This window comes from Triturus cristatus, chromosome 5_1, assembly GCF_964204655.1.
Source record: "Triturus cristatus chromosome 5_1, aTriCri1.1, whole genome shotgun sequence".
Taxonomy (NCBI): Eukaryota; Metazoa; Chordata; class Amphibia; order Caudata; family Salamandridae; genus Triturus; species Triturus cristatus.
This window is the reverse complement of record NC_140587.1, coordinates 237,839,877-237,859,405: the sequence shown is the minus strand read 5'-3', so window position 1 is coordinate 237,859,405 and position 19,529 is coordinate 237,839,877. Positions and strand designations below refer to the sequence as shown.

At 44.6% G+C, this 19,529-nt stretch overlaps 1 long non-coding RNA gene across 1 annotated transcript in view; it reads right to left on the bottom strand.

The window, feature by feature from the left end:
* LOC146830680 (uncharacterized) overlaps positions 1-19,529 on the bottom strand; it is a 738,680-nt gene that overhangs the window by 114,115 nt on the left and 605,036 nt on the right. The window contains exon 3 of the long non-coding RNA XR_014961186.1: positions 14,556-14,709. This is a non-coding gene — a long non-coding RNA (uncharacterized LOC146830680). The remainder of the gene's footprint in view (positions 1-14,555; positions 14,710-19,529) is intronic.

The window sequence follows — 19,529 nt, the reverse complement described above, 5'->3', positions numbered from 1 at the left end:
AACAAAGTGCTCAGGAACTGGTTTGGACTGGGCAAAGGCCCCTCTACCCCAGAGGAACAAAGGAATTAGGGGTATAAGTATTGGGACCCTGCTCCCAAGAAATTAGATCCCTTGACAAGAAGAACCTCTGCCTGAGGAGAAGGAACTGGGAAAGCTGTAAGGAGGAGTACTGTCGCTGACCTGGGGGATTGGCCTGCAGTGGTTGCCTTGCTGCTGGAAAGAGAGGAGAAAGACTATAAAGACTTTATTTCAACTTGTGCTTAAAAGATCTCCAAGGGCTTGTGCTGATCTTTCCCCCTGAACGAAGTCCCAGGACCAGTGGACTTCACCCCCCAGCTCCCCAGAGTCTTTTGGAAGTGCCTGCTGCTGTAGTTGGGCCTTCTGAGGGACTGTGTGTCGCAAGGAGCTGGAAGCGCGACTCAAGAAGGAGAAGCATGCCGCCGTCTGAACTGCTGTTGCCGCATCTCGCAAAGGGTGTCGACGCTGCAGCATCGCATCGAGCGGAAGCGTCTCGCATCATTCCGGAAGTGTCTCGCAACGCCGAAGAAGTGTGTCGCCATCGCAGCCATCGTAGCTGACGCATTGCACCGCATCAAGAGAAGAGTCTCGCATCGAGGAAGAAGCGTGTCGCCATCGCAGCCATCGTAGTGGTCGCATTGCACCGCATCAAGAAAAGCGCCTCGCATCCACGGAGAACGTGCCGCCGTCGGAGCTGCTGTTGTCGCATCGCGTAAAGGAGTGACGCCGCTGCAGCTCCGTATCGAGCGGAAGCGTCTCGCAAACATCAGAGAAGATTGGCGCTGCCAAGGCCGATGTCGTCGCATCGTGTAAAGAGGTGACGCCGCTGTAGCTGACGCATCGAGTCGAGTCTTCTCGCAACATCGGGGAAGCGTAACGCATCTGGAAGATCTTCACGTCTTTATTTGTTTGCACCAAAAACTTCATCGCATCAGCATCGTTGCAACACTTTTGTTGCCCTGCGTGTCGCATCTCATGTACATTGACTTAAAGTGTCGCATTTAAGAACTTAAGAGAACTAAGCCAACTTCTACCATCTAAAGTTACAGTGTGTATTTTTGTCGTTTCATGGTCATGTGGTAACTCTATATAAAGAATCCTTATTTTTAATATAAAAACCTGTGTGGTGTCCATTTGTACTGTTGTCACTTGGTTACTGTATGTGTTCACAAATGCTTAACCAATAACGCTCTGAGATAAGCCTTGTCTGCTCGCGCCAAGCTACCTAGAGGGTGAGCAGGGGTTATTTTAGGAGTGTAACCCCTTACCCTGACAAGAGAAAAGGTTCCCTGCTTGTCACAAGTACCTACCTGTGCCAACCAGAGAACCCGGATTCTTACAATAGTCATATCAAAACATAGGCTTCGATTATGAGTTAGGCGGAGTGGTAATTATTGCATGCTAGGGTAAATACGCTCGTGTCTGATCACTAGCAATATTTATCACGTGCTAAATACCACCTGTCCATGGTCCACGTGAGCTATTTATTGCATGTGATTTTTCTGCATATTATATTTACCACATACAAAAAAACACACATGTGATGAGTAAAATTCTATTATAATTATGAGAGGACATTACAAACCACTAGAAAATACCACCTTAGAATAAATCGTGTCAAAAGAAGATGGCGAATGGTCTTGCAACAGTAGGGAATGAAAGAAAAGCTAATGAACAATACAAAAAACTAAGATCAACACAATATTGTACAAAAACACAGTACATTCACCTTTTGAGCTAAAAAAACGAAATCACACTCACACCTGCACACAGGGCCACATGGATATAAACAGACAAAAAACAGAAATTCACTAAAAGGTTTAAAGCATATTTATTGGTTGTCTTTGTTATAGCACCATAACATATGTTTTAAAAAAAACACCCTCAGAAATTCACCAACAAAAACACACAGAGTGCAGTTTTACACAGAGTGCAGAATTACAACTCAAAAAGCACTCAAATTATGGTGAGGATCAGAATCCATAATTCACAAATCAAGAATGGAAACCATAACTCACACACCAAACACAATGCTTATACTCGAGCATGATTTATACCAATAATTGAAAACGCCTGGAAGCAAAATGCAATTAAACAACCAAACAGAAATGGACCAATTAATGATACTACATTCACAGTCCTCCCTGTCACAGTGGTATGGGCAATGTGATATGTAACTCATCTTTAAGATGATTTACAATACGTGTAATTACATCTGTTTTATTAAAGGTGCGAACATTGCACTTTGTGCGTGAGTTAGGATTTGCATGGCTGTTGTGTGAGTTATGGATTCAGGCCATGTTAGACATGACGGCCTTAGGGTGGTATTCCCCCAACTTTTTCCCTGCCTCCGTCCATTTTTCTGTGTTTGTTTTTGATGGTTTTAGGTCTCTGAGCTCTTTATCATTGCTAACCAGTGCTAAAGTGCATGTGCTCTCGCCCTAAAATATGTTGTGATTGACTAACACCTGTTGGGTATATTTAATTTACCTGTAATTCCCTTGTAAAGTGGTATACCATATACCCAGGGCCTGTAAACTAAATGCTACTAAAGGGCCTGCAGCACCGATTGTGTCACCCACACAAGTAGCCTTTCAAACCTGTCTCATGCCTGCTAGTGCAGGGCCTGTGTTTGCCACTTCGACTTGGTATTTAAAACTACTTGCCAAGCCTTACACTTCGCTTTCATTATAAATATATGTATGTCACTGCTAAGGAAGTCACTTGACAACCCAAAGGATAGGGTGCCCTTTAACCCTTTCCGCGCTGCGCGAATTTTCGCGCTGTGCTGCTTTTTTTTGAGTGGGCGGAGTTTGGATGGCCCCCAGCCGTCCTCCGCACACGCCCACCGTGACATCGAATGGCCGGGGTCCGTCCGAAGCACACAAGGGGCTAAGTAAAAGGTAGGCCATGTACTTTTATGTTTTACATGGCCTGGTAGTGACAAACAGCCTCTTTAATTTGTCACTACTGTGAAGGCTACTCCTCTCATAGTCTAACATTGGGAATTCCTTAATAGACTTTTAAGAGAGGAGTAGCTTTTTCATGCTTTATATGTTTGGAATGGTCTTGATAAATCCTCTTTAATGGTGAAGTTAGATCTAACATTACTGTTTTTAACTTTTTTCAGCAGCGGCCTGTGCAGTTAAGAGCGGTAGGGCCGGGTGGGGGAGGGGGTATTTTGACAGACGATGAATAATTTTCCCTTGTCATCGTCCCCCCTGCCGGCCCACTGCTCTTACCTGCATGGGCCACTGCCTGCTCTTTTGTACCTTACAGCCTGTCTCCAATATGTGTCTGGGTTGGGTGACAGCTACTACACTTTGCGCATTCCCTCTTTAAGTTCAAAAGAGATTTTTATTAAAGAATAAAGGTGTCAGTACATAAGAAAAACCTAAAAACATAACAACAATATGAGAGGCAGAGAAGACGTGTCTATGAAAAGAAGCATGAGATGAAGAGATAACAAATAATTGAGGCTTTACAATAGAAATTAATGCTAATAATAATATGCAGTACAGTGGATTATAAATAAATGCAAAGGAACAAAAAGGTCAATCAAGGAGGTTTAGAGACCTCTTGCTGAAAAGGAGGCAAATGAGATGAACGCTTAGCACAAATATCAAGGTATAAAGTCACAGGAAGCCAAAGATCATGTCGTTTTTTAGCCATGCTAAGGGGATAAACAAAGACAGTATCTAGCCTGTGATTATGAAAAACATTATACCACCATGCTCTGAAAGAAATGTTAGAAAAGTTTTTCCAATTAACAGTAATTTGTTGGAATGCAACAGCTAGCAGCAAGTCAACAATTTGCACATTAAAATCAAGATCTGCCCAACAGGGAGAGAGACTCCCTAAAAAATATTGACAAAGGAAAAGGGAAAGGCAGTATGAAAAATGGTATTAATCTGAGCCCAAACTTGTTTCCAAAAGTTGTGCACAACAGTGCAAGAAAAAAGCATGTGAAAGAGAGTAGCCTTGGGTGCCAAGCAAGACCAACATAGGTCAGGGGTTGAAGGAAACCTCTTGTTTAACATCTGGGGTGAGAAAAGAAGCCTGTTAAAGATAAAAAAAGGGTTTGTGTAAGGGAAGCAGCCCTGGATGATTTACGAATTTTAATCCACAATTTGTCCCATAAAGAAGTGGACCAGGAGATGCCAAGATCAGACTCCCACTGTACCTCTACCATGGATTTCGATCTGGGTGTGAGAGTCTTATGAAATGACTGGTAGATTGAGGATTTTTATTAAAGAATAAAGGTGTCAGTACATAAGAAAAACCTAAAAACATAACAACAATATGAGAGGCAGAGAAGACGTGTCTATGAAAAGAAGCATGAGATGAAGAGATAACAAATAATTGAGGCGTTACAATAGAAATTAATGCTAATAATAATATGCAGTACAGTGGATTATAAATAAATGCAAAGGAACAAAAAGGTCAATCAAGGAGGTTTAGAGACCTCTTGCTGAAAAGGAGGCAAATGAGATGAACGCTTAGCACAAATATCAAGATATAAAGTCACAGGAAGCCAAAGATCATGTCGTTTTTTAGCCATGCTAAGGGGATAAACAAAGACAGTATCTAGCCTGTGATTATGACAAACATTATACCACCATGCTCTGAAAGAAATGTTAGAAAAGTTTTTCCAATTAACAGTAATTTGTTGGAATGCAACAGCTAGCAGCAAGTCAACAATTTGCACATTAAAATCAAGATCTGCCCAACAGGAAGAGAGACTCCCTAAAAAAATATTGACAAAGGAAAAGGGAAAGGCAGTATGAAAAATGGTATTAATCTGAGCCCAAACTTGTTTCCAAAAGTTGTGCACAACAGTGCAAGAAAACAGCATGTGAAAGAGAGTAGCCTTGGGTGCCAAGCAAGACCAACATAGGTCAGGGGTTGAAGGAAACCTCTTGTTTAACATCTGGGGTGAGAAAAGAAGCCTGTTAAAGATTAAAAAAAGGGTTTGTGTAAGGGAAGCAGCCCTGGATGATTTACGAATTTTAATCCACAATTTGTCCCATAAAGAAGTGGACCAGGAGATGCCAAGATCAGACTCCCACTGTACCTCTACCATGGATTTCGATCTGGGTGTGAGAGTCTTATGAAATGACTGGTAGATTGAGGAGGCTGTGGGGCGAGTACGCAGTAAGGAATGGAGGTGCAGAGTAGGATTGGAAGGATCGGATTGGGTGGGAGAGCTGGAAAGTTGGGCATAGGTGGACATAACTGCATCTTTAAGCATGAGGTATTTATGAGCAAAAGATTGAGGGAGATTAAAATTTTGACGGAGAGCAGAAAAGGGTAAGAAAACAGAGTCAGAAAAGAGATGAGATACCCACATCAAACCTTTTTGTCTCCAAGATTTCCAATAAAAGGGTTTGCGATTAATAAGGATGCTATTATTATACCAAATGGTGGTGTTAAGAAATTCAGCTACAGAGGAAGGTGGTTTCGGGGAATTGGAAAGAAGAAGTTTGGTAGTGAATTTGTGAATGGGAGTGGAAGTAAGCTGGGGTTTACGGGAGAATGAGAGGTACTCAGCGAAAGTGAAGGGGGATAAAGAGAGACCTTCGATAACAAGCCAAAGGGGAGACGATTCAGCAGAATCTCGCAACCAAAGGGAGGCTTGTCGCAGAAGAAATGCTTTATGGTAAGTGGGAAAATCCGGGAAATTAACCCCACCCTCTGATTTGGGAGATCGTAACCTGAGCAGGGACATTCGCGCTTTTTTGCCAGACCAGAGGAAAGAAGAGAGAATAGTGTTGATTTTCCTAAAAAATTTAGTTGGAATAGGAATTGGAATATTAGAGATAGTGTAAAGTACGATTGGGGATAACATCATTTTAATCGTGTCAAGGCGGCCCCACCAGGAGAGGTAGAGCGGGTGCCATCTAGAAGTAAGGTCAGATAATTTCTGGGAACACTTGTTAAGGCATAGCGAGACAGTTTCGGAAAGGGAGGGTGTGATGTGTAAACCAAGATATTTAATATGCGAGGGGCTCCAAGTAAAATTGGACGAAGCAAAATCATGTTTAAAGGTAAATTTGGAAAGGGGTAAAATTTCACATTTATCATTATTCAACTTATAACCAGAAATTTGGGAATATTCATGAACTTCAGTTAAAAATGCAGGAATGGAAATGGCGGGATTGGACATAAAGAGTAGGATGTCGTCAGCATAAGCAGCAAGTTTGATATTAGTTTGAGAGATTTGGAAACCATGTAAATTAGGATTTTGGCGGAGTTTTGAGAGAAAGGGCTCTAAGGCTAGATTAAAAAGGAAGGGAGAAAGAGGGCATCCCTGACAAACTCCTCTATCTAAGTTGAAGAAGGGAGAAACCAGGCCATTGGCGCAGACCGCTGCTCTGGGACTGGAATATAAGAATGAAATAAAGGAAATAAAATTAGGACCAAACCCAAACCATCTGAGGGCAGAAAAAAGGAAAGTCCACTCTACTCTATCAAACGCTATCTCTGCGTCCAAAGCAATTGCCGCTAAAGAATCATGAAATCGTGAGGATTTGGACAGGACATTGAACAAGAGTCTAGTATTGTCTGTGATGAAACGGCCTTTAACAAATCCAGATTGTTCCGGACCCAACAATTCTGGAAGAATGGGGTCTAGTCTTATGGCAAGGGATTTGGCATATATCTTGTAATCGATGTTAACTAAGGAGATTGGTCTATAATTCTTGCAATGTTGAGTGTCTTTCCCTTCCTTGGGTATAATACATATATGTGCGTCTGAAAAAGTGCCAGAGGAGGTGCCATTAAGAATAAAAGAATCATCATCATCATAGTCTTTATTCGAATTAAGATAATTCATACAAGACACAAACAAAAAGACAAATACAAATAAAGCAAATCACTAAATGGTTTAAAATCTAAAATCTTTCCAATAAATAGATAAAAGTTTTAAGTAAAAGGGATATTAAACGTTGAGGTAGACAAGATGATATGCATTAAACATCAATGCTAAAATAATGCTAAAAAGAGTTAATGCACAAATAATGATCATATTTAAGCCCCTACCTATGTGCCTTTTCACTGGACCTAAGGGCTTTTAATCTGAGGGACCATGCCCACCCCAAGTATTTGGCTAAAACTATTGAGTGGAATGGTAAAGTGCTTGTAAGTAAGATTCTAATGGCTACGGCAGATCTCCTTGTGCCCAGGAGTTTACATAAAGGAGAGAGCCAATGGCGTCTTGGGATGGCATATACCGGGCAAACAAACAAGAAGTGAGCGATTGTTTCTTCTTTGGCGCCACAAGCAGGACAGGTGCATATAGTTGTACCAAACCACCCGCAAGTTAGAGCCCTAAGTGGAAGGGAGCCTGCTCTGAGTTGGAAATAGAGTTTCCTGTCAGTTGGCGAAGTGATCAAATCCCAAAAAGGTTCTAGGAAAGGTGAGACCTTTGCCTCTAAGAAGCGGCTGGTTATTGTGGGGGCAGAAAAAGAACCCCATACCCTGTGATTTACCTGTTCCCAATATAATGTTTTCAGTAGCTTTTTGGATGGAAACACGGCGCCAACTGGATCGTTCCATAGATCTTCCAACCCCAGAGCTTTTAAAGATTCGCGAAGATTCCTTAACCATGCAATCTTGTGAAACTTATCAACCTGGATTATGTCCATGATACCCAATGCATAGGATTGGAGCTCCGGTGTAGTCCATAGTCTCCTCCAGTATAAAACCGGACGGAGACTGGCCAAATCATTGATGGCCTTTCTACCTAAATCGTAACGCAATGGGACCATTGGCGTACTTTGTGGTAAGCCGGTAATGTAACGAAAAAATTTATTTTCTACGGCTATTAGGGGTGTTAATGAGTCAAAACCCCAAAGCTCTGCCCCATACAGGACTGAGTTTAGGGCCTTTGCCTCATATACTTGTAGCACTGGTTTGACAGGTTTGGTAAGAGATTTTTTATGCTCTTTAACCAGCGCACCCGTGATCTGGGTAAATTTCAAAGTGGACAAATGTCTGTTCCACCGATTATTATGGGAGAATTGAATGCCCAGGTAAGGAAAGTTTGTTACCTCCTCCAGAATTTGGCCGTTCATTAAAAGCTTGCCAACTCTGTAGCTTGGATGTGGATTGAAGGTCATAAGCTTAGTCTTTGACACATTAACCTCCAAGCCATAATCTTTGCAAAAGTTTTCGAAGATTGACAGAGCCCTTTGCATGCCGCACGGTGTTTTAGACACTATAAGGGTGTCGTCGGCAAACATTAGTATTGGTATAGGGGCTCCTGCCAATTTAGGGGCGTCAGTGTTTGCTTGGAGCATGTAATCAACTACTCCATTGATATACAGAGAGAAAAGTGTGGGAGCCATGGCACATCCCTGGCGCACACCTCGCTCGACAGGAAACTCGGGGGTTGTTTCCCCCGGGCCACCCCATTGTATTTTTGCAAAGTTGGGCTCGTGGAGTCTCCTAATTAGAGTCAAGAGCTCCGGGGGTAGACCGAGCTTTTCTAGGACTCTCCAGAGATGCTCACGAGGGACAAGGTCGAAGGCTGCTCTTAAATCCACGAAGGTGACATAGAGACTACATTCGCCCAATTCAACTACCTTCCAAAGTAATTGTTTAAAGCGAAACACCTGGTCCACAGTGCTGGTAAATTTGCGGAAGCCCGCTTGGAGATTAGAAAGGATCTTATTAGCTTCTATCCAAATGAGTACCTCATTCAGTACCATCCTCCCAATGACTTTTTGGATTGTGTCAATTAGGCTGATGGGCCTGTAATTCCCTGGGAGGGATTTGTCACCCTTTTTGTATATTGGAATTATAATAGCACCCCCCCAGGATTTAGGTACTGGGGCACCTACAGCCACGGCATTCGCGATTAGGGCGATGTACTTGCTCCAGGAAGCTTTGTTACTAAGAAAAAGGTCAGATGGGACGCCATCCAAGCCAGGGGCCCGCCCTACAGCTACACAGGACAAAGCGACTAAAACATCGTTAGAGCCAAAGGGCCCCGACAAGTAAAAGACATATGGAATTGGGCCCGAGTTACTATAATGAGGATCTCGTGCATATTGGGGTTTGAAGTACCTCAACCAATCTTCTTGAGTGACATGGTTTGCGGGGTTATCAGGCAAGCCCCCTCTGCCCCACTTTAGCACGTTCCAGAATAATCTGGTGTCCCGGGCATAGCAAGCATCCTTCAAGTCGAGCCAAAACAGAACATCCCATTTCCGTTTTGCTTGGGTAATGCTTTTCCTATATGCGTGTCTAGCATATTGAATGAGAGGTAAACTCCCACTAGAAAGGGCTTGGGCCAAGGAGCCTCTTGCACTTTTACATTGTTTGTCATACCACCTAGGTCGCTTGGGCGGTGGCATAATGCCCTTTCTTGATTGTTTAAAGAAGAAAGCACGTAGGCCCTCAAAAAATGACTCATGTATTCTAGTTACTTGTACATTTTGATCTTGAGTTTTCAAAATTTCTTCAAGATTCGCGTTAGTTGCAGAGAGGATAGTGTCAATATGGGCCATTGCTGAGGCATTGGTCTTTACCAGAGTCCATTTTAGCCTCCGCATATCATTTAATGAGACACACACCGAGGGATCCAAAGTTGTTTCCTTGATCAATGAGCAGGGTGTACCCCACCAACAATGGGAGACACAAATGGGGTTGTGATCGCTCTCTAGTCTTTTCTCCACCACCATATCTATAGGCTGGCTCCACAGCCTCAAACAACAAAGGACGTAATCAATTCTACTGGCTGAGCGGCCATTATCAAAGGTAGGTGCTCCCATCTTGTCTCCCTTTGTTCTGCCGTTCAGTGCCCGTAAACCGTTTCCAAGGCAAAATGCGTTAGCCTGAACTGCTGCCGTAGACCACCTTTTGATGGGGGGTAACAAAAGTACTGGGATGCCCCATTGTCCGTCCTCGTCGGGGTCAGAGCCCCATTCCGAATCTGAATCTAAAAGGGGTTCGAAGGTAACATTAAAATCCCCAGCTACGATCAGGTCCCTCTGGCACGAGTTAGATTCAATGAGTGTAGTTAAAATGTCCAACTCCCTTGACTTTTTCCCTTTAGTGCCCAGAAGATAAATGTTATAAATGTCCAAAGAGCACTTATGGTCAGAAGTTAGTCTCACTAATTGAATATCCGGGGACCCAGTATCGATCGCAACAGCATGTGAAAATAGATCCTGGCGAGCCCAAATAATTAGGCCACCAGAAGGACGGCCTTTCGGGCCTTTCGTTGCTGGAACATGAAAATTCAGGTAACCCGGCAAAAACCGAGCCTCGAGGGACCATGTTTCCTGCAATAGGCAGAGATCATAGTTATTGACAAAACTAACCCATTCGGGTGAGTCAAATTTAGTATTGATGCCAGCCAAGTTCCACGACAAAAAAGTACCAGAATAGTTACCAGGCCGTGTATTGTGGAGCACAATAGATTGGCTAGGTAAGTTTGCCCTCTCACACAGGCCGGGTGGAGGCGGTGGTAGAGCTCTGGGTATTATTTGTGATCCGGTCCGGACCAAAGGAATGACCACTGGATCTGTGGGTATACTAGCGTTTACCCTCGATATCGTAGGATGTGAGGAGGATGTCAAACTATGCGATTGTCACTGACAAAAACCTCGAGTGTAGAAATAAGTTAAATTGTGGGCCTCTATGCTAGATCTAGAATCATAAGATGTGTGCTCAGTAATAAACCTAGGGAGGCGTGGGTCTTTGAAGTTGACAATGATGCAATCACCCTGCGTATTTTTAGGTTGGGAGCCTATCCAATGGACCCTTCTAACAAAAAGAATCCGACCATTCAGTTCATTCGGAATTGGTCTATGGATGTTAAGCCAATGACTTACTTTATTTTTTAGTTGTTCAAAGGATTCCTTTTTGTTATTAGGAAGTTCGGGGACACCCGTTAATACCACGACATAAGGAAAAGATTCTTGTGGTAAATGTATTTGAGTCAGGGGTGGCCTGATTACATTGCCTGGGGGAGGGATATCGACAGTCGCGCTCAATCTTTCTGAGTTCGCGATATTAGTGCCCGAGGATGCATTGCTCGACCAACCCTCCTGCCTCAGGGACTGACTATTTTGTGGCGCTCCCTCCCGCCGTGGTGGTTGTTGAGTGTTGAGGGGTGACATAGAAATATTCGTGGGTAAACCAATACCTGAGGTAGTGAGAACAGGGGCAGAGGATAGGCCAGGTAAGGGTGGGATGACAAGAGTGGAATTCGCTCCATAAGTGCAGTTAGTTTTAGGTATATCCCTGGTACACAGCTTAACAACATTCTTCAGCGAACAAAAATTATCCAAAATACATTGTTCTAATTTGTCAACTTTAGTTACAACCTTTTCAATCCTTTCCAATAGTGGAGAGATTAAAGATCGTACTATGCGTTCTAGCTGAGAGATTATGTTGGTAGATTCAGGTGGGGGGGGGGCAAGTAAACTAGTTTCAGTCGTAGAGTGGTGGGCACTAGTGCTTGGGGTGTCAGAGGGTACCATGTTTTTAGATGCTTTGGATATTTTCGCCTGCCTACCACCATCCTTGACCCCTCCCCTTTTCCTTTTCTGGGTAGCTGCACTGGTGGATACGTTAGATCTAACCCCTGCTCTAGTCTGGGGGCGGGGGACAGTGGGAGCGCCTGGAGATGCAACTTCCTCCTCTAGCACTACATCCATATTTATTGGGGGATTTGTCAACCTCCCAGATAAGGATGACATGTGCTGAGATGAATCAGACGTAGAAAGTAGTGATACCTCCTCCCGCTGCAGCTCTCTGGGAATGTTTGGTGATTTAACGAGAGCAAGCGGGCCCAATGAGGAGCGCCTACCAGACAGAGGATCTAACGAAAGGCGTCTTTCAGTCATGGCTATCTCATGTTCCAGTACCGAGACGGCACGTGTGATAAATTGGTCCACAGTCCCGGCTACTGTGGAAGGAGCTGTAAGACGCTTACGCTTTCCAGCCATTTGTCACAGGACCACACAAATCAGTGTATTACGACAGTCACGGTTTAGCCAAGTGTCAATAATCAAAAGTCACTCTCTGCTACGACTTACTTCCTGCGTTGTCAAGGGGGAGGCCCAGCCCGGCCTCATCCGGCCCCGGCCCCGGACGGCCACAGACGGCCCGCCCTCTGCCCGGGCTCAGCCCGGCGCCGCCCGCGCGCGTCCCGCGACACGGAGGGAGCCTCTGGTTTTGTAGCGCCTCCGGGCGCGGAACTGGCCGGAAGGAGGTCCTGGGCGATGCACAGACTGCCGGGAGCTGTAGTTCCCCCCACTGCGGCCAGCGTTGGTGAGTGGCGGCGAGGGGAACAAACAGCGTCAGCGTCCCGTAGCGTCCCGTAGATAGCCTGGTGGTCTAGCGGTCCTCGCGGTATGTGCCTGCTGCCTGGTGTCCAAAAAAGTATGACCCCCCGCTCCTCCGAGGGAGCCTCTGGTTTTGTAGCGCCTCCGGGCGCGGAACTGGCCGGAAGGAGGTCCTGGGCGATGCACAGACTGCCGGGAGCTGTAGTTCCCCCCCACTGCGGCCAGCGTTGGTGAGTGGCGGCGAGGGGAACAAACAGCGTCAGCGTCCCGTAGCGTCCCGTAGATAGCCTGGTGGTCTAGCGGTCCTCGCGGTATGTGCCTGCTGCCTGGTGTCCAAAAAGGTATGACCCCCCACTCAATAAGGGATGGTAGTCTGGGTAATAGTAATTGAGAAAATTGCAAATAAAATTCAACTGTGAATCCATCTGGTCCTGGAGCTTTGTCCATCTTAAGTGAATGAAGTGCATTGTGTAATTCGGTACTAGAGATAGGCGTTTCAAGAATGGATAGGTCAACAGGGAAATTAGGGGGAGCCCGAATGTTGGAGAAAAAGGTAGCAAGGGATTGGGCAGAAGGGTGAGTTTCAGATGAGTAAAGTGTGGAGTAAAAACGGGAAAATTGCTCTAAAATATCAACATCTGAACGTCTTAAAACAGAGTTAACATCATAAACAGATTCAATGTTCAATTTGTGTTGCCTGACTTTTAAGTAATTGGCTAAGACCTTTCCCGCTTTATTCTTACCCCCATAAAATTTTGAGCTAGATTTCAGCAAATACAACGAAGCATCTTCAGTAGACTGTTTGTTAAATTGCATCTTAGCTTCAATAAGAGTAGTCAAACTTTCCTGTGAATGGGAGGTATAAAAAGAGTGCTCCAATTTTTTAATCGTGAGGAGAAGATCACTTGTACGTTTACAAGTACAGGGTATTATTAAAGCGCCACCTCTTTGGCCCGGTGGACTTGGGTAACACATCAATGTTAATGAGTACAGGGGCGTGATCCGAGAACAAGATGGGGCCGATATCAGCATGAGTAAGGGACTGAGAGATATGATGGGAAACAAAAATGTAATCAATGTGGGACTGTGATTGATGGGATAGGGAGTAAAAGGTGAACTCCTTGGTAGTGGGATTGCATAAACGCCAAGCATCAATGAGTTTGTGCTGGGATATTGCTTGCACAAACAATTTATGGGACTTGTTAGGGATATAGGATGCTTTGGAATGCCTATCTACAAAGGGATCGAGGGGTAAATTGCAATCTCCTGCCATAATAAAATTATCATCAACATAAGTAGAAATGCGGGAAGCCATTATGCGCCAAAAGACGGGGTCACCACCTGTAGGTGCATATATGTTGAAAAGGGAAATGGGAATACCTTTCAAGGAAAGTTTGACATACAACCATCTACCCTCAGGGTCTGACTCGGAAGTCAAGAGCGAATGAGAGAGAGATTTGCGAATTAAGACAGCCACACCATTTCTTTTACCATCCCCAGGAGCAGAGAAAACATCACCTACCCAACCCCTCTAGAGCTTAGCGGCGTCGATATCTGACAAATGGGTTTCTTGCAAAAAGGCAATATCTACATTCAACTTGGCTAAATGAGAAAGACTTTTTTGCCTCTTAACAGGAGAATGAAGACCTTTAACGTTCCAAGATACAATACGCACTGACATTAAAAATAATTAAAGAAATAATGCAAAGGAGATTTAAAACAATGAGAAAGAGCCTCGTGAGAAACGGGAGCAAAGGAAAAAGAAAGAAAAAAAAGAGAATAGAGAGGAAATGGAATGGACAAAAAACAGTAAAATAAGAGAAAACTAAGAGATGTCAGAGAAATAGAGGAAAGCCAGAGTGTTGTTGAAGTCAGTAAAATGAGATAGTAAGGTCTATAAATGTTGATGAATAGGGTCCAGTGACAGAGGAAGAAAAGCATGCGCAGAAAAAGCGATAGACAAGCAAAATACGAGAGAAGACGATCATGAGAAGAGGAACGCAAGTATAAGTCAAAGGAGAAGTGAAGTGATAGGGGAATGGAATGCATAAAGAGAAAGACGCATGTCCACGGGAGCCAATAAGCAATGAGAAGAAAGAATGAGAGAGAAAAAAAAGAAGAAAATGGTCGCAAAAAAGGTACAGACACCATTAAATCTGAAGGCATACAAGGAATAAACATAGTCAAAAGAAACAGAACAAGAACCAACTCGTCAAAAGGAGTATGGAGAATACTTACAAGGGGTAGCTTAGGGAGGGTACAATCAGGAACAAAGACAAGCAAGGACGTACGTGAAGACGGGGGGAGGGAGGTAGGGCCAACTGGAAAAGGCAGGCACTCGGGGTCAGTGAGACATCCAACCGGAGGAACAAGCGGAACGCAGAACATTGATCTGTGAAGGAGGAAGAGTAACAAGGTTAGACGACAACAGGTGACAAGGTCATGGGACAGGTAATGAGTGGAACGTAATAAGAAACCACAACATAAATAACAAACATTTCAATGAAGAGCGAAACCCAACAAGAGAAACATGCAAATTATAAAATCCATTGAATGAGAAAAACCAGCGAACATAAGAACCAGGGCATCATAATACATCTTCGGAAATAAGTCACGTTGGGAGAGAAGAGGAAGGTCCAGAAAGCTCCATGTCAGCTTGGCCACAGGAATTCAGGAAACTTCGAAGACGCGTAGGCTCCTCATAGGTCGTAGTCTTATTGTTGTAGGTGACTTTGAATAAGCAAGGATGGAAGAGACCGTATCTGGCACCAATGGAGCGGAGGTCCGGTCTCATGTCCAAAAAGGCCTTACGGCGATTCGCAGTGGCTCTGGCATAATCCTGCGCAAAGAACAAAGTGGAGCCCGACCATGTAAGACGAGGAGAAGCTCTGGCAGCTGAGAGGACTTTCAGCAGATCTGTGTATTCCAAAAAATTCATTATTACTCCTCTGGGCTTCGCTGATGAGGCTAAAGAGGAGATAGCTCGTCCAAGTCTGTGGGCGCGTTGGATATTTAGAGATGTGTCCTCGGGTAAGTGTAAAATCTTGGGAAGAAAAGACTTGAAAAAATTGACAGGATCATTCCCCTCGCAGCCCTCCTCCAGGCCGTAAAGGCGAAGATTGTTGCGCCTATTACGGTTTTCCAAGTCCTCCACCTGCTTCTGGAGATACAAAATCTGCGTATGCATGTGGGTGACCTTGGCCGCAGAGTCCTGAAGAGACGAGACATCACGCTCTACCAATGACACTCTTTCGTCCATTGAGGCCCAGTTGTCAGTAAGGACTTGCAACTTAGCATTGGTTTCTTCCATAAAAGGGCGCAAGGCCCGTATCTCTTCAAGGATTAACTCCATCGAAATGACCGAGGAGGACTTGGGAGGCGAAGGCGGATCTTTTTTTAGTCTCTTCGGCGTCGTCTTCGCCGAAGATTGTGAGGAGGATTCCATGTTCGACGACATCTCACTGAAAGGGAGAGACTGAGAGGCTTCTAAATGGGCTAGTTCCATAAAAAGCTTGGAATTTTTAATGTAATTGCGCTTGCAGACTTTGCCAGAACAGTCAGCCATCGACACGTCTGTAAAATGCAGGAATACTGAGAGCACACGTGCAAACTGGAATCAAAACAGGTAATAATAGCCAGGAGACATGGATTGGGGACCTAAAATGGCTGCCTGATATGAGGAGAACAAAGGAAGTCCATTAGGGTCACAGAAAAAGTCATTATAATAAATGAAAAGTCACCTGTAGAAGCTGGTGCATAACAACTATGTCGCTGGAGGTGTTGGGAGTATTACAATGTCAACATATCAGCTGGGGGCCATTGCGCGATGAAACGCGCTACTGAGGAGAGTTCGAACGCGAACAAAACAAAATGGCGGCCGCGGCCGAAACCGTGCCGCGACCGGGAACCAAGTGAGCAGCCAGACTCAAAGCGAAGCCGCCTCGGTGGCAGAGAAGCGCTCAGGGCATGCCTGGCAACATCCCACGATGAAGTCCTCCATTAAAAGCCCTCGGAAGGAGCGCAAACCGCCTGCACACTCCGATACGGACGGAGCTCCTACTCCGGCGCCGCCATCCTCTTCGGGCGCCTAGCCACGTCCCCCCGCGCATTCCCTCTTAGACAGCCACAAACACAGGAAGGTGAGGCTCATCTGCATTCTGAGCACTCATCTGCATTCATCTGCATTCTGATTGGTCTTCCTGGGCAGGGAAGAACGGGTGCATTTCAGCATTTTTTTTTATTTTCCATTCAAGGATTGTGCACCTGATTTCCTAAAATGGGGCAAGGTGTGTTGATTCTTCAATGTTAAGTGCCAACATGCTTTCATGACCTTCTGCCTGATACCCATACAATTTAACATTATTCTTTGCTTTGTGCCTTTACAGTAATAATTAACTTCTCTCCTTTCCTTTATTCATTAATTGTTTGGCTTCGACTATGAATGTGCAACCAAGCAGGGCCAAAGAATAATTTCCACTGAATCACCTCCTCTTTGCAATTCGCGCATTGTTTTCGGATTAGAGGTCTCCTCGGCCAAGCTATCAGTGCCGGCGCCTTGCGCAGTGTGGTGTGTTTGGCAGGATATGGCTCGAACTGTTTCGTTTCAGAGCAGCCCATCAGCTTCACGAGAGCCCTTGAGGAACGAACCTCTTCTAAAAGGAGATTATCATTTCGCCTTTGTTTCGTTCTATCCTGGCGAACTGCGTGCGTGCGCTTGTTCCCAGCACGCTCAGGACCCCATTCAATATCTGCATTTCCTGAACGCTGACTGGCGCTTTTCGCGCCTAAAATTCTGCACGCCAGACAGCAATATTTCAGCGGGTAAACAAAACAGCACCGAGCTTTTGCTTTTCCGTAAGGTGCCATTAAGTATTCCAAGCCCTGCAGGCTAGAATGCTGGCCTTTGTGCCTCGGAAAACTATATTATCCCCCAGCGCGCGCTCTCTCCTGCCCTAGAGGGTTGAAGGCTGTTACCACAGCTCGGCTAATTGCAACCCGCAGCCAGCTTGAGAGTCGGTGACTTGTCTGTCAGCAGCAGATTGGTTCCCACACAAGAGAGACTGCGTAGGAAATGAAAGATAATTACAGAACAAAAAAAACAAAAAAACGAATAAATAACACATGGAAATATTGCAGTAATAAAGTCGGCATTTACACTGGGTACTACATGCAATATGCTGTGGCAGCCGATAGACGAATAATAAGGGAAAAAGACAATAAAAAGGCAGAGCACGCACAATATAAAAGGCGACATCGTCTTCTCTCTCAATAGCCCTCGGGCAACAACACGATTTCTTTCCAGTGAGTTCGGAAGTTGCGTTTTCATATTAGAGTGCTTTGGACAGGAATTGGGAGGGGCTGGGAATGGAGCACTACTCAGCAAATTGCTGTAAAAAGCGTGAGTGGGGTAAGACAGAATGGACACGTGCAGTCCTGTCCATATGCCACGATGGTGGATATTAAATAGTGAGTCCAGGGATCGTGTACACAATGGAAGGGACAGGAATTGCCTCATAAAGAGCGAGAGGAGGTAGAAACAAGCATTGGCAAGTGCATTAGTTTTACGCCTATGGGATTAATAAATTAAGAGGTGTGGGAACAGTGTATGAGTGCAGGGGGAACTGAGTGAGTGCGGGGTGAGTGGTGCTTGAATGAAGGTTGATAAGTGTCTGAGTGCAGGGTGAAAATGCCTCAATGCATGGTGATTGATGTGTGTTCATTGCAGACACGAGCAGCCCGTGTAGATAAGGGCGGTGGTGGGCGAGGTGGGGGGGGGGGGGGGAGGGAGGGGGGGAATTCAACATACTACAATTCGGGAAAATTATTTATTTATTAATTTTCCTTCGTATGTAGAATTCACCCCAACCCCGCCTCACCGCTCTTTCCTGCACAGGCCGCTCCTGAGTGAGGAATGAGAATTGTGTGAGTGTACAGGGTGAGCGATGTTACCTTGTACAAGGTAAGAGGTGTGCGAGTGGTACATCAATAGTATAAGTGCAATATGAGCAGCTTGAGTTCAGGGTGAGAAGTGTGTGTGGAGGGTGAGAAGAATGTGAGTGCTTGGTGAGAGGTATGTGAGTGCTGGGTGAGAGGTATGTCAAAGGTGAGACGGGAGACTGATAAGAGAAAGAGACAAGGAATGACAGAAAATAGTATGCTACAGCCTATAGACACAGAAGAAAAGTAAGTTGCAAGCACAGGAACCAATGAAAAGCAATGGGGCGGGATGTTAGTCCCTTTTAGGTTTATATTAACAATAGATTTCACAAGCACAGCACAAGCGCTGTGCAGGCGAAACCTAAAAAGGGGCACTTTCCGACAGGGGTGAACAACATTGCCCTACCCCCAGCACCCAGTTATCTCTGAGGACAAGGAGCTGGATGCGGGCCAAGGACAAAAACATTGTTGTGGGTCCATTTGGCTTATCGGACAACTATAGCTGCAGGACGGTGTGGTCAAGTGTCGTAAAATAAGGTTATGTGTTAATGTATACAGTCAAATGCTGAAAACAGAGGTTGCAGCAAGTTACAGGGAGTTTTGGAACTATACCAAAGAAGACTCAAACGAATCACAGATAACGTTTATGGAGGAAGGTTATGGTCCTACATTAAGAGACTAGTTAACCTCATTAAAAACCTCATATAATATCGCTCATGAGACTTCTATTAAAGGAACTGTATGGCCCCACTGAAATTCCTCATTTTAAGCGCTACAGGCAACTTTAACTCTTTCACCGCACTGCACAGGACCGCGCACGTTACAGGAGGAATCAAAGATGATAACACTGGTGTCGTCAATGAGGGCACCAGTTACTTAATATTAGGACTGAATCATGGTGGCATTGGTGTTTTCGAGATAGTTTTTTTGACAATGGAAGTTCAGTCTGCTTTTATATGTAGCACTTACAAGCAAGCTCTAATGATATTGCTAGTATTTTTATCCGCAACGGGAATGATATTTATATACACAGATGATATAAGGAATGAGATCATTAACATTACTGGTGACTTGCCATATCACTTCAGTACCAATATCATTCACTGTGAGTATAGCTGATGCTGCAACCAATTGCTATTTTCATGTGTTTGCCGACAGTCGAAACACATACTTGATTCTATTGCATGGATGTATAGATATGGAAAAATACGCTGCAAAACAACCAACTACTATTAAAACCCGTCAATGTTTACTGTGAAAAATGTCTCGTGAATA